This window comes from Papaver somniferum, chromosome 3 (genome assembly GCF_003573695.1).
Source record: "Papaver somniferum cultivar HN1 chromosome 3, ASM357369v1, whole genome shotgun sequence".
In the NCBI taxonomy this organism is placed as follows: Eukaryota; Viridiplantae; Streptophyta; class Magnoliopsida; order Ranunculales; family Papaveraceae; genus Papaver; species Papaver somniferum.
Window position 1 is genome coordinate 131,105,445 of NC_039360.1, and position 10,970 is coordinate 131,116,414.

The window sequence follows — 10,970 nt, forward strand, 5'->3', positions numbered from 1 at the left end:
TTCATGAGGATGGTCAATCATTTCGTGGACACCGGCTTCTTAGACTGGAGAGCAAATAACACTTTCATTTCTCTTATTCCAAAAAGAGAGAATGTGGAAGATGTGAAGGATTTTAGACCAATTAGTCTCATCAACATTTCTTATAAAATAATCACTGAAGTGTTGTCAACAAGATTGAAGAAGGTTCTCCCTAAGATTATTTCAGATACTCAAAGTGCTTTTGTGGCAGAAAGACAGATTGTGGATAGTATATTGCTCGCCAACGAGAGCATGGATTCAAAGATTAGAGAGAGTACTAACGGCTGGATTTTTAAGATGGATGTAGAGAATGCCTATGATAAGGTCAATTGGCATTATCTGGATCAAGTCATGGAAAAGATGGGGTTCGGGAACAAGTGGAGAAGATGGATATTCTCATGTATTTCTGCAGCTCATTTCTCCATACTGATCAACGGGTCACCAGGTGAGCTCTTCAAAAGTACAAGGGGGTTGTGACAAGGCGATGCTCTATCTCCCTTTCTGTTCACTATAGTTATAGAAGGGTTCAGTAAAATGATTATGAAACTTGAGTCCCAGAGAATGATTGAAGGGTTCAAGATAACAACTCAGGGAACAACAGTGACTCATCTTTTGTTTGCGGATGATACGCTGATCTTCACAACAGACTCTCCCGAACATATCCATAATATTAGAGCTGTTTTCATATGTTTTGAGTTGGTTTCTGGATTGAGTGTTAACCCCTTAAAGGGTCAGGCATTTGGCATAGGGAATTCTATCATCTCAAGATATAATTTCTGCAACAATGGGGTGCTCACAAGAACAACTACCTTTAACTTATTTAGGAATGCCAGCAGGATCTCTTTACAGAAGCAAGGTTCATTGGGCTCCCATTATAGAAAGAACAGAAAATAATCTACAAAGCTGGCAAAGTATTTGTCTCACTTATGGAGGAAGGTTAGTCCTAATTCAGTTTGTCTTGAGTACTTTAGCTATATACATGATGTCTGTCTTCTCAATGCCAGCCTCAGTAGCAAAGAAATGTTAATATATATCCTTATTTAAGGATAATATATTGTTTCCTAGTATATAGGATCTTTGTTTTATCATAATATTGGGCTCTATATATTAATGTGATGTGTAACCAAAATTGATAAGATTATCATAATAAGAATTATCTTCTTCTTGATCCTATATTTATGAAGATGGTATCTATGAGCTAGGGTTCTTGAATCATGGGTAGTGATTCAGAATTATACCAAAATAAATTAAAACAAAAAGGGCAGATGGAAAACAAATTTGCTCCTATTATCGTTCAATCTGAAGGTGTAGTATTCAAGCCTGGGATTGTTCTTGATGAAACAAACTATGATTTGTGGTCACGAATCATGGATCTACTTTAAATTATGACTTTAACGTCCGCCAATAAGTTGAAAATCAGCGATGGGGTATTTGATCTTTAACCTCCTCAATTAAGTTTCAATAGGTTACAGTACAGATACAGGAGAAGGTTTCAGAAAATCCAATTGATTCTAAAATCCCAACCAATTGGATCAAATCACAAATTGAATTGAATGTTTTTGAGTTTTAAATTCTAACTGGAAATGTTAGTCTTGAAAGGGAATGTTAGCCTTTTTACAGTTGTTTTCCCCGTAATCGGATTCCACTGCATCCGACCAACAATGCAATCCAAATTTCAGTTTTGGGGGTAATCCCATTCCTAAAGAATCTATCAAGTTTGTCTCAAGTGAGAATCCTGAAAGATTCCAAATGTTGTTCTACATTATTGTTCAGAAAAATCACGAGAATGCGATCTTATACAAAAGAGTAGCATACCTCGTCTCTACCATCATCCGAGCTGCTTCAAGAAGAAGTTTTGACTGATGCTTAGTGTTATAGGCAGGCTCTAGCATACGCCACATTCTCCAAAACATCAGCATCATTAAGTATAAACCTGCTAGCATCAGCAATTCAGCATAACTAAGCCATGGTTCATGTTAAGCTAAAATGACCACAGATACCTGTCCGTAAACTACAAGTTTTTGTGGCCTGGAAGTTCCCTTGGTATCAATGTACATTTCTTTTCCTTCAGCACCCCCTTCATGAATCACAAATACAAATGATTGTATTAATCAGCATTGAACAGAAAAAAGTCCCTTTAAACTACTCTACTTCACTACTGGACAAGTGGCGCATAAAGAGTGACCCAACAACTGAGCCTTTCTGGAGCAGAATTCAGTAATAGAACCAGTCTCGATCCCTCAAGTCAAATTAACCATGTGAGTTCTCAAAAAAAATAAAAATCAAAACACTACGATCTTTCTACAGTCATGATCTACTGTATTTCCTAGTAAATAAACCAATTATAGAGTTCTCCTGATCCTGATGTTATCTGAATGATCTCTTGCTTTTCTGCATGAAGTGGAGTGGCACTAGTAAAACCCAATGGAACCAGCTTCGACTCTGCTTCAATGATCTTTTCAACTTTAGCTTCAGCAATTTCTTTGTGCATGAAGTAATTCTTTCCAATTAGAGTATGCAACAGATTCAACTTGCATAGACCACCATCTTTAAGCTTCTTCAAATCAATTGAAGCTATCCTAGACGCCTGCAAAACGACATAAACAACACACACCCCAAACTAGTCAAACCTTAGAAACTTTAATTTCAAGAAAACCACAAGATTAGTCGAAATCTAAAGAACCAGAAAGATACATATTCTGAAACCAATTTCCGTTGTACAATTAAAAATGCATAGTAAACATTTTCTTGGTCACCTCTAACTTGCATTAATGAGTTCCCAGGATTTGTGTGGTAGGCTCCTTTTCATCCAGCGAATGTCATGACACCACTTCCTCTGACCATTTGCATCCAAGTCCTTTGGGGCTTTTGAAGAAAGAAATTTCTTCTTCAGCTCCTCCTCCAGAGTGGTATAAAAAGCATTGGATTCATCGAAATTTCTCTTCCTCATCCTCACATCCTGTAAAATTTAGATCAATCCAAAATTAATTTATGAAAATCATCGTGAAAACCTCCTCGTACTTGGAACATAATTATCTATATAGACTATAAGTAACAAACAAATCCAAAAATGCTCTTGAATCCAACACTTAAAAGGCTGAAAGGAGTGCTACCTCAAAGACCCAAAAAAAATAAAAATAGATGACACAAAAACAAGCATTTGTTAGCCTATGCAGAATTGGCAACAAATTCAAAAGCATCCCATGCATAAAAGCTTTGATATTTGTACAGCTCAAACAAACAAACAAACAGATGGGGCAATATCCATATATTCAATAACCAATATAGGACATTGAATCTCCTGGATAAAATTGTACTCTAAAATTGAAGAATGTATAGAGCATTGAGTCAGTCCCGTCGGCGGATGTAGGAATGTATCCTAAAATTGTATTCTACCAAAGTTTCTAAAAATCACAAGGAAAGGAAAAAACACAACCGAACCAGAAACCAAGGAAAATTGGACATAAATTTCAGCATCATCTATTCTATAAATACGAACCCACCATCATCAACTTTACCCAAAATCCCACCCCATCCCAGAGAGAGAAAATCAGAAATTCACCTGAAATTTGTTAATCAGATAAAGATCGTCATTCATGGAATGAAGTGGTGATCATCATCATCACATCACCGCTGACAAAAACGAAGAATAGTGATTCACAAGTACCTTTTTCTATAATGGGTTTCGTAAAATTGGTGTTGAAAACCCTAGGGTTACAAAAATTTACTAGTTCTTCGTCATCTTCTATGCCCTCCTCAAAAAGAAAATTAGCTTCTGGCAGAAAGTTTTCATCTTTATTTTCATTACTATCAAGAAAGTTGTTTTCTTCTGCTTCGCCGCGCAAAGAAAGAACGATTTTTTGGGGACCATGGTTGTTTTTCTGGGACCATGATTTTATTTTGGGTAAAGACATTAGAAGTAAATCTAGGTCACCCCTTATCTGGATATTTATATGAATACCTAAATTACCCTCCTGATTAATTTTGGGTGATGATTAGTTAGTGTAATGATTAGTGAGATGATTAAGTTAAAGATAATTAGTGAGATTAAAAAATCAGGTGGTTTTTTTTTAAAGAAGTAGAATTATTAAGAGAGTAAAGTTAGAGAAGATGAAGAAGAAAAACGATGGATTTTACCAACCACAACCGGAGGAAGGGTATTTGAGAACCCAGGTGTGCTTCAAACTTAGATAATGTTGGTTGATTTGCTTCAAATTTTCAAAAAAAAAATGAAATTTTTTATGTAGATTTGGGTCAGTTCGGTTACCATATGTCAAGAACATGTAACCGAATACACCTGAAAGTGTAGTTCGGTTACGTTTTCCAAACACGCAGGTTACCGAACTCGCTCGTTAATGGAGGTTTTGGTCGTACAGTGTAATGTTCGGTTACCTAGGATAAAATGGTAGGTAACCGAACTTTGAACTTAAAAATTTATTTGGGTACATCTTGTGTGTTTGGTTAGTTCGCAAACTTCAACGCAACCAAGTTCCCAACCGAACTGCAGGTTAATAGTAACCTAGTGTTAGAAGTTCGGTTGGTTCGCAAACTTCAACATATTTTGCGAATCAACCGAACTGGGCTTATATATGCATATATGCAATTAGGCAAACGTTCGGTTACTAAGAAATTTATTTCTTGGCGAATTAGGTAGAGTTCGGTTACGAAGTTTTAAAGGTAGAGTTCGGTTACAAAGAAAACTTCACATTTTTGCGAACGAACCGAACTTGTGGACTTCTCATTATTTTCGTAAACTAAAGTTCGGTGATATCCTTATTTTGCGAAGGAAACGAACTTATGGAATTTTGTTGTTCTAATACAAGGAGTTCGGTTAAAAGTATTTTTTGCGAATCAACGTAACTCTATTGGCTAAGTTCGGTTACTTTGTAGTTTTAAAATTTTTTGCGAAAAAACCGAACTCTATTGGCTAAGTTCGGTTATTTTGGAACTCAAGATAGTGGCCACAACAACACAGTTCGGTTAGACTGGATTTGTTTTTTTTTTCGATTCTAAGGGTGGAGTTCGGTTACTTTGTAGTTTTAAAATTTTTTGCGAAACAACCGAACAGAGAGTTCGGTGACTTAGTTTTAAATCCAATAGAACCGAACTGTTCTTCGTGTTCTTCATTTTCAAGAAGTTCGGTTAGTAAACTATGGTTTTTTGGAAAATCGACCTAACCGAACATGGCTCTGTAACTTCTGTTAAAACCCTATTTTGATGATTTCTATTCGATTGAAGCAATCAAAATCAAATTAAAGCGAAGGGTTTGTTGGAAAATACCTCCGGAGTGGTCCCATGGCAGAATCAGGTTGCGGCTGGCGTCTTTTATACTCGATAAAATTATCATGTAACCGAACTTAATTGTGATTGCATTGATGTTGTTACGTTTTTTAAATAGGCGGCGGTGGTGGTGGTGGTGGTGGTGGGAGGAGGTGGTGGTGGTAATCGGTGGTTGATGGTGGTGATAATCGGAGGTGGTGGTGGTAATCGGCGGTGGTGGGAGGAGGTGCTGGTTATATATATAGGTGGTTATTAGGTTGGTTTTAAATTAAATTAGGTTAAGGGTAGGTTAGTCATTTCAACGTTTTAGGACACCCCTTATAACTATAGGGAAGGTCACCTAATAAAACCATGGTCCCCTCAAAAAAACCTGGCGTTTTTAGGGGCCACTCAAAAGGATTTAGGGGCCAACAATAAAACAAAAAAGGTCACCCAAAGGGAAAATGTAGCCAGCCCTTATCTCGCGTAATTCGTAATGGCGAAATTACCCTTATATATTCGGAGGATATGATAACATTGTTACCCTCCGAATGCAATCGGAGGCCAAAATATTTGCCAGACGTCCGATTATACGAGGTGCAGTATTTCTTGGTTCGTGTTTTGGATTCAACGTTAATCGGGAGTTAAATATATTACAAAACCTACCGATTATAAGTTGCCGCAAATTTAAATTTTGAAATCTACCATAATCGGTAGATATGCTAAATCCAATACCTACCGATTATTGGTTTCTCCACATTCAAATTTCGTCAAATTAGCCGTTGGAGTTTTTGGGAAAAACAAAAAGAGCCGTTGGATCCTAAACCTATATAAAGAAACTCATATCTATCACCCCAATTGCACCAAACTCTTTCCTATCTTCAGTTTTAATTTTCATAACAAAAAACATGGATATTGCTTTTGCCGAAGAAGAAGATTATGCTATTTATAGAGCGTGGGTTGTGGTAACTACTCATGATCGTGTTCACAAGCTCCACAAATCGGAATCCGAAGAGCAGATATGGAACCGTATCTTAATGGTATTTGAGGCCTTAGATGGTAATCGAATTCGAAGATCATCCAATGACATTAAGATGAGAAAGAATGCGCTAGATAAGGAGATTGACAAACTTGAAGATTAGGAACGGTTTGTTAGGAACGCTTTTCCTTGGTGGACGTATGAAAAACGAGTAAGTATCTCTGTAACTCCAATTCACATTAACAAAAGTTAGTACTAACTTGTTACTCATTCGTAATTTCAGAGAAATCTTGCGGATCGCCGGTATGTGGACCTCTACGGGAAACGATTTGAACATGAAGGATGCTACAAAATCAAGAGGGACAATTTCTATGGTCACTGGAAGTTATGATCTGTTTTAATACTTTTATGGTCAATTAGGAGTATGGATTTAGGTGCTTTTGACGAAATTGTAAGGTTAAGGCCGTTTGAACTTTATGTAATGGATGTAATCGGAGTATTATTAATATAAAAACTAGCCGATTATACGAAATCGGTAGATTATTTTGTTAAACAACCTACCGATTGTAATATTCGGTTATTTTATGAGTCAACTTTCTTTCCGATTATGGTGTTGTTTGGTTCCAGGAAACAGTTTTTTTTTGAACTTGTAATATTCGGAGGATAATGTTTTTGTAAAATTCCGATATGTACGATGGCCCAAAAATCATAATTTGGAAAAACTTATACTTTTCAAATTTTGTCTTTGAAATAATCGGACGTTAAATTAGTTATCAAAACTTCCGAATATGGGATGTCTAACCTTCAATATGGGCCCTTGGAACCACCTGGAGACATGGCGTGGTTTGTTTTGAACTTGTGATATTCGGAGGATAGGTTTTTTATAAAGTTCCCAATGTACGATGGCCCAAAAATCAGAATTTGGAAAAACTTACACTTTTCAAATTTTGTCTTTGAAATAATCGGACGTTAAATTAGTTACCAAAACTTCCGAATATGGGATGTCTAACCTTCAATATTGGCCCTTGGAACCACCTGGAGCCATGGCGTGGTTTGTTTTGAACTTGTGATATTCGGAGGATAGGTTTTTTATAAAGTTCCGAATGTACGATGGCCCAAAAATCAGAATTTGGAAAAACTTATACTTTTCAAATTTTGTCTTTGAAATAATCGGAAGTTAAATTAGTTACCAAAACTTCCGAATTTGGGCTGTCTAACCTTCAATATGGGCCCTTGGAACCACCTGGATCCATGGCGTGGTTTGTTTTGAACTTGTGATATTCGGAGGATAGGTTTTTTATAAAGTTCCGAATGTACGATGGCCCAAAAATCAGAATTTGGAAAAACTTATACTTTTCAAATTTTGTCTTTGAAATAATCGGACGTTAAATTAGTTACCAAAACTTCCGAATGTGGGATGTCTAACCTTCAATATTGGCCCTTGGAACCACCTGGAGCCATGGCGTGGTTTGTTTTGAACTTGTGATATTCGGAGGATAGGTTTTTTATAAAGTTCCGAATGTACGATCGCCCAAAAATCAGAATTTGGAAAAACTTATACTTTTCAAATTTTGTCTTTGAAATAATCGGAAGTTAAATTAGTTACCAAAACTTCCGAATATACCACACAAATCATTGTCATTTGAACTTGTCTAACTTAGTTACCCAAACAAATTTCCGAATGTACAACAAAAATCATTGTCATTTATCTGCTCTTCTTTACTTTACGACCGTGACTACCTCCCAGTCCTGCACGACCACGGGTTTGAGCACCTTCAGTTTGAGCACCTTCAGTTGGAGCAGCTTCAGTTGGAGCAGCTTCAGCGCTCGATGAATCTTGAGTTCTTTTACCCGTCTTTGATACTGCCACCTTGGGCTGATGCCTCTTCGTGACTTTCTCCCCAAACTGGGCAGCATAATCTTCGTTATCCATATTATCAACTAGATCTCTAGCCTCTTTGATCTTCTCAGCTGGCATGGGATCTCCGCTCTTCAAGCATGCAGTTAACATTTTGGATACACGCTTGAACCTATTCACCTGTTTTTTATACGTAATGACATAACATCAAACGGTAATTACCTAAGATTTATGGGAATAATATAAAATGAACAAAAATATAAGAACACGCACCAGTCTATCATAACCAGCTGGTTTGTCTTTGATGATACAATTATAACTTGAACCCGCCGCAGTAGTGTTGGATTTGATTTCACGGATAACCAAAGGATGTGATACCTTGTTATACCAACTCATATAGTCTGGAGAATTTTCATCACCTCGGATGGTTCGTCTACCAGTGTCGATAATGAAGTCATTCCTCTTATCCCAGTTATCAAGAACAGTAGGTGGGCATGTGTGAACAATCGTGAGATTGTCACCACTAGAAGAACACAACTCCAACTCCAATTTGTAGTAATCCCCCATTTTCTCCAGAGGTTGATGTTGTATATACCCGTGTTGTCGCATCACCCTAGAGGGGTTATACATCACATATCCTGTGGGGTGCCACAATGGTCCAAAATAAAGGGACAAGTCCGACCGAACATTTATATGCCCACTGACTCGATCTTCCTTGTATGGATCAAAGCATACGTCTGAGGCCTTCAATTGGTCCAAAATCTCCCTCATGCGAATCAACTGCTGCTCCTTTGTCCTAGAACGGTTGTCTTCAAATATATACTTTGTTCCTCTAGGAGTACCTTTGCACCACCCCGGGTTCTCTCCGGCCAACTTCAGGATAGGGAAGTGGTCACAGATCCATGCCTATATACATAAGAAACCAAGTTTTAGTAAATAGATTGTGTATATTCGGTAGTAATTTCCAAACATAATTTCCGATTATATATAATCGGAAACAAAACTGAGTAGTTATCCACCGAATACACAACATTCGAAAATATATATGGATCATTTCCTACCGAATATGCGTCATTTGGAGTTCAGTAACCTATAGCTTTTCTGGCCTGTATATTCGGTTCTAATATCAAAAGAATATTTCCGATTGTATATAATCGGGAAAATAATTAAGTACCTAGCCACCGAATAACCAACATTCGGAAAATAAGATGGATCAATTCCTACCGAATATGCGTCATTTGGAGTTCAGTAACCTATAGCTTTTCTGGCCTGTATATTCGGTTCTAATATCAAAAGAATATTTCCGATTGTATATAATCGGGAAAACAATTAAGTACCTAGCCACCGAATAACCAACATTCGGAAAATAAGATGGATCAATTCCTACCGAATATGCGTCATTTGGAGTTCAGTAACCTATAGCTTTTCTGGGCTGTATATTCGGTTCTAATATCAAAAGAATATTTCCGATTGTATATAATCGGAAAACAAAGTAAGTACTTAACCACCGAATAACCAACATTCGAGAAAAGAGATGGATAATTTCCTACCGAATATGCGTCATTTGGAGTTATGGATATGCATCATATGTATTGTCTACTGAATAACTATAGAGTGATTTATAGAGTTAAAGAAAAAACCTGCAATAGAGCCACATTCCCGGCAACTTGGCAGGTTCCTAGCCTCGAAGCCTTTCTCAACTCTTCCATCAAGAATGCTAGGCATGTCGTGCCCCAAGAATAGTCACCGACTTCATGGAGAGGATCCAAAAGTTGTATAAGGTTGGCGTCGATCCGGTTGCCAGAAGTATTGGGGAATATGACACATCCCAATACACAAAGGAGATATGCGGTGGCAGCGTGGTTCACTTGCTCATCAGTTAACTTTCCATTCTTTTCCTTCTCCAAGGTGCCTCGAAACATATTCATCAAAGCTGTAATGTTGATCTGTCTTGTTCTGTAACTTGCATGCCTCCTAAACTCTGCTGTTGTTGTCTCTTCATCCCAACCTAAGCACTTGTTAGTTAGAGAATAAAGTTGTGCCCAACTTAACTGCTTTGTGTAGTTAAACTTCACAGCTGTGCCTTGGTCGGGAAGGTTAAGAATCTGCACAACATCATCCGGGGTGATCGTCATCTCCCCAAACGGCATATGGAAAGTATCGGTCTCAGGATACATTCTCTCCACGAACGCCGATATGGCCACACGATCATGTTCCAACAATGAATTCTCGGCGGCATTAGCTAACCCCGAGTTGGCAACAATTGTCTTGAACCTTTCACATTCACCGGATAAAGGCCACGCAAGCATTTTGGTTGGTGCGGCGGTAGGTTTGAGTAGACGGACCGCATCTTGATGATCCTATTAATACAAGTATTACGATATAACACATAGACAATACATTAATAAAAAATAGTAATTTTATTACCTCGGTTTCATATATTTCTCTGGCCCATGAGTCTTTGTATCCAAATAGCAATTTTCCTCCATCCGCTGGTAGTCCAAGGATTGTGCCTGCTGGAATACCCTTCTTCTTCAAGTGTTGAGGGACAAGATGTGATGCTTTCTTAGCAATATCCTTCCTTACAACATCTTTTCCTTTTTTGGCTTTTTGGGTACCACTTGGTTGTCCTTCTTCTTCTACTCTTGCCACTGGATCAACTGGTTCAACACTTGGTCCTACACTTTGTTGAGCGGCTTGTTCAACACTTGGTCGCACCCCTTGTTCACTGCCTTGTTGTTCAACAGTTGGTTGCACTCCTTGTTGACTGCTTTGTTCTTGTTCGCTTTGTTGAGCACCTGAATTATCTTTGGCACTCCTTTCCCTCCTAGCACTAGCTGTCACTTTCTTCCTCCC

General features: G+C 37.8%; 1 pseudogene; it reads right to left on the reverse strand.

Annotated features, from left to right (window-relative positions):
* Positions 1–1,796: 1,796 nt before the first annotated feature.
* Positions 1,797–3,286, reverse strand: LOC113359989 (annotated as a pseudogene).
* Positions 3,287–10,970: the final 7,684 nt, after the last annotated feature.